This window comes from Cryptomeria japonica, unplaced genomic scaffold (genome assembly GCF_030272615.1).
Source record: "Cryptomeria japonica unplaced genomic scaffold, Sugi_1.0 HiC_scaffold_356, whole genome shotgun sequence".
Taxonomy (NCBI): domain Eukaryota; kingdom Viridiplantae; phylum Streptophyta; class Pinopsida; order Cupressales; family Cupressaceae; genus Cryptomeria; species Cryptomeria japonica.
This window is the reverse complement of record NW_026729178.1, coordinates 117,501-122,283: the sequence shown is the minus strand read 5'-3', so window position 1 is coordinate 122,283 and position 4,783 is coordinate 117,501. Positions and strand designations below refer to the sequence as shown.

At 63.0% G+C, this 4,783-nt stretch overlaps 1 non-coding gene across 1 annotated transcript; it reads left to right on the top strand.

Annotated features, from left to right (window-relative positions):
- The first annotated feature begins 1,296 nt into the window (after positions 1–1,296).
- LOC131870883 (5S ribosomal RNA) lies at positions 1,297–1,415 on the top strand. The gene has a single exon (XR_009369184.1). It is a non-coding gene; the product is annotated as a 5S ribosomal RNA (ribosomal RNA).
- Positions 1,416–4,783: the final 3,368 nt, after the last annotated feature.

Genomic DNA, 4,783 nt, shown 5'->3' with positions numbered 1-4,783 from the left:
CCCGCCCTGGTGTGCAGCCCAGGCAAGTTGTGCGCACCAAGGCACCCACCCTGGCCAAGGTGGGTCACGGGGTGGGTCCTAGGGTGGGTAACGGGGTGGGTACTAAGGTGCGTGCCAAGGTGGGTCATAGGGTGGGTGCCAAGGTGGGCACCAGGGTGGGTGTGCACCAACCCTAGCCAGGGTAGGTCACGGGGTGGTTGTCGGGGTGGGCGTCAAGGAGCCAAGGTGGGTGGCAAGTAGCCAAGTTGCGTGCCAAGGTGGGTGTCGGGGTGGGTGCCAAGGATCCAAGGTGGGTGCCAAGGAACCAAGGTGGGTGTCTGGGTGGGTGCCGAGGTGGGAGCCAGGGTGGGTCCCAAGGTGAGTGCAAAGGTGGGTGCCAGGGTCAAGGTGAGTGCCAATGTGGGTTCCAAGGTGCCAGGGTCAGGGTGAGTGCCAATGTGGGTTCAAAGGTGCTAAGTTGGGTGCGAGGTTGGGTGCGAGGGTGGGTGGGTGCCAAGGTGTGCTAGGTGGAAGCCCGGGTGGGTCGGCATCCCATGGGTGTCGAGTTGGGTGCCTGATGGGTGCTTCTTGTCAAGTTTTAGTCGTCGGGACTCATTTCGAGCCTTAGAGGTCGTTTCTTGTCCGGTTGCCCTGTCTTCGACCTGGGAACCCAATTTTGGTCCTCGGGTCCCATTTTTTTTTGTCTCGCATCCCACTTTTGGCCTGTGGCCTTTTCGGGGTCGATTCTCGTTTTGGGCATCAGAGCATGTTTCTTCTCCTAAAACCCAATATTTGTTTATTAAGTCTCGGAACACATTTTTGTTCTCGTGGACCCATCATGGGTCTTGGAACGCATTTGTGGTCCTTGGGTCCCATTTTGCATCCCGAAACTTGTGTTTTGGTGCTTGATCCCTATTTTGGGTGCCCACCTTGCACCAAGTGCGCACCCGGGGCAAACCGAGCGCCTTGGTGCACCGGGGCAAGATCGAGCGTGCACCCGAGGCGCCCCGAACATGCACCAAGGTGCACTCGGCCCACATGTGAGCGCAGGTCGTTGCGCCCGAGGTGGTGTGTGGGCACCGCGTTGCAGACGGGACACTGCACGCACACGACGCCCCCTACAGGTGCACGCACGTAGGCCGGGCCGGGTGCACACCCGACGCCCTAGCAAGGTGCGCGCACCCGGGCAGGGCTCACACTTGGCGAACGGGGCGCACTTCGCGAGGGAGGGTGTGCACCTCGACGGGGGTGGGTGGCCGGGGTGGATTCGCACGTGGGTCGCGGTTTGCTAAGTACACACTGCGACAAGCTCATAACGGGTGCGATCATACCAGCGTTAGTGCACCGGATCCCATCAGAACTCCGCAGTTAAGCGCGCTTGGGCCGAAGTAGTACTGGGATGGGTGACCTCCCGGGAAGTCCCGGTGTTGCACCCTTTTTTAGTTTTTCGCCGGGCATCGCAATGCTATTTGAATAAACCTTTTGCCCGTTTGCGTTCTCGTCGGGGCCGGGCCGGGCCGGGGTGCGCTGCCCGCACTACCGCGCGCGCGGGGGGCGACACCGAGCGCGCACCCGAGGCGCCCCGAGCACACAGGCCACGGTGCAACCCGGGCGTTGTGCGCGCACCCCGGTGCGCCCGAGGTGCTGCGCGCGCACCCAGGTGAAATCGGTGTGCACCTCGGCCAGTGCGCGCTCGGTCGAGTCGCGCACGTTGGCCAAGGTGCACGGTGATGTTTCTTACTCTAAGGTTCCGCACCAGACGCCCGGGACAGGTGAGCGAAGCTGGGCGGGGCCGGGTGCGCGGCCGGGGCAGGTGCACGCAGCTGGAGAGAGCTTTGGAGCACACTTCGGAGCGCACCAATGATGCGCTCCATTCAAAAGTTTCCTGAAAAGGCAAAAAAAGTTGAGATTATAGAATTTCCCACTTGAGAGATTGTAAAAAAAAAAAATTTAAAATGAAGGAAACGCGGGTGCCAAGGTGTGCGCAGCCCAGCCAAGGTGTGCGCACCAAGGCGCCCACCCTGGCGAAGGTGCACGCAAGGTGCGCACCCGAGGCAAACCGGACAATTAACCCAACTTTCGACTTCGCGCGCACCTTGGAGCGCACTTCGGAGCGCTCCTTGGTGCGCACCAATCTTGGGCACCTCGGAGTGCACCATGGCGCCCACCAAGGTGCGCACCCGGGGCAAACCGAGCTCCGACTTCGTGCGCACCTTGGAGCGCACGAAAGGTGCGCACCATGGCGCCCACCAAGGTGCGCAGCCCAGCCAAGGCGTGCGCATCAAGGTGCGCACCCTGGCGAAGGTGCGCACCCGGGGCAAACCGAGCTCCGACTTCGTGCGCACCTTGGAGCGCACAAAAGGTGCGCAACCCAGCCAAGGTGTGCGCACCCCGGTCAAACCGAGCTCCGAATCGTGCGCACCAGAGGTGCACGCCATCGTGCGCACCTTGGAGCACACTTCGGAGCCCTCCTTGGTGCGCGCCGATGTTGCGCACCTCGGAGCGCACCCGGGGAAAACAATGCAATTAACCCGACTTTCGACTTCGTGGGCACCTCGGAGCGCTCTCGGGTTCGCACCTCGGAGCACACCGAGGTGCGCACCTTTGATGCGCTGCCTTCACCAATTTCCAGAAAAGGCAAGAAAACATTGAGAAGGTGTGCGCACCGAGGTGCCCACCCTGGCGAAGGTGCACGCGAGGTGCGCACCCGGGGCAAACCGGGCTCCGACTTCGTGCACGCCGCACCTTGGAGCACACTTCGGAGCGCTCCTTGGTGCGCACCAGGGCGCGCAACCCAGCCGAGGTGCCCACCCCGGCGAAGGTGCACGCGAGGTGCGCACCCGGGGCAAACCGGGCTCCGACTTCGTGCACGCCATGGTGCCCACCGCGGCGAAGGTGCACGCGAGGTGCGCACCCGGGGCAAACCGGGCTCCGACTTCGTGCACGCCGCACCTTGGAGCACACTTCGGAGCGCTCCTTGGTGCGCACCATGGTGCCCACCAGGGCGCGCAACCCCGCCGAAGGTGCACGCGAGGTGCGCACCCGGGGCAAACCGGGCTCCGACTTCGTGCACGCCGCACCTTGGAGCACACTTCGGAGCGCTCCTTGGTGCGCACCATGGTGCCCACCAAGGCGCGCAACCCCGCCGAAGGTGCACGCGAGGTGCGCACCCGGGGCAAACCGGGCTCCGACTTCGTGCACGCCGCACCTTGGAGCACACTTCGGAGCGCTCCTTGGTGCGCACCAGGGCGCGCAACCCAGCCGAGGTGCCCACCCCGGCGAAGGTGCGTACCCGGGGCAAACCGGGCTCCGACTTCGTGCACGCCGCACCTTGGAGCACACTTCGGAGCGCTCCTTGGTGCGCACCATGGTGCCCACCAGGCCGCGCAACCCAGCCAAGGTGTGCGCACCAAGGTGCACGCGAGGTGCGCACCCGGGGCAAACCGGGGTCCGACTTCGTGCACGCCGCACCTTGGAGCACACATCGGGGCGCTCCCGGGTTCGCACCGGCGTTGCGCACCGTGGTGGGCACCTCGGAGCACACCAAGGTGGGCAGCGAGGTGCGCACCTTTGATGCGATGCCTTCACTAATTTCCATAAAAGGCAAAAAAAAAACGAGATTTTAAAATTTCCGTTTTGAAAGATAGTGAGAAAAAGGGAATGCTGGTGCCATCTTGAGCCCGCCCTGGTGCGCAGCCCAGCCAAGGTGTGCGCACCAAGGTGCCCACCCTGGCGAAGGTGCGCGCCCGGGCAATTAACCCAACTTCCAACTTCGCGCGCGCCAGGGTGGGAGCGCACCCAACAACCGGGCCTGGGAAGAGCCAATGCGAGAAACCCCACCAAACGCTCTGACAAAAAAAGAGGGGGCGCTCCAGTAACCCCGCTTCGGAGCGCACCCTGGGCAAACCCAGCCAAGGTGCCCACCCCGGCCAAGGTGCAGGCGAGGTGCGCACCCGGGGCAAACCGGGCTCCGACAACGTGCACGCCGCACCTTGGAGCACACTTCGTAGCGCTCCCGGGTGCGCACCTCAGAGCACACCAAGGTGGGCAGCGAGGTGCGCACCTTTGATGCGCTGCCTTCACTAATTTCCAGAAAAGGCAAAAAAAAAAGGAGATTTTAAAATTTCCGTTTTGAAAGATAGTGAAAAAAACGGAACGCGCGTGCCATCTTGAGCCCGCCCTGGTGCGCAGCCCAGGTAAGGTGCCCACCCTGGCAAAGGTGCGCACCCGGGCAATTAACCCTACTTCCGACTTCGTGCGCGCCAGGGTGGCAACCGGGCCTCGGAAGAGCCAATGCGAGAAACCCCACCAAACGCTCCGACAAAAAAAGAGGCGGCGCTCCAATAACCCCGCTTCGGAGCGCAGCCGGGGCAAACCCAGCCAAGGTGCCCACCCCGACGAAGGTGCACGCGAGGTGCGCACCCGGGGCAAACCGGGCTCCGACAACGTGCACGCAGCACCTTGGAGCACACTTCGAAGCACTCCCGGGTGCCCACCGGCGTTGCGCACCGTGGTGGGCAGCGAGGTGCGCACCTTTGATGCGCTGCCTTCACTAATTTCCAGAAAAAGGCAAAAAAAAATGAGATTTTAAAATTTCCGTTTTGAAAGATAGTGAAAAAAAAGGAACGCGGGTGCCATCTTGAGCCCGCCCTGGTGCGCAGCCCAGGCAAGGCATGCGCACCAAGGTGCCCACCCGAGGTGCACACCCGGGGCAAACCGGGCTCCGACTTCGTGCAGGCCGCACCTTGGAGCACACTTCGGAGCGCTCCTTGGTGCGCACCATGGTGCCCACCAGGGCGCGCAA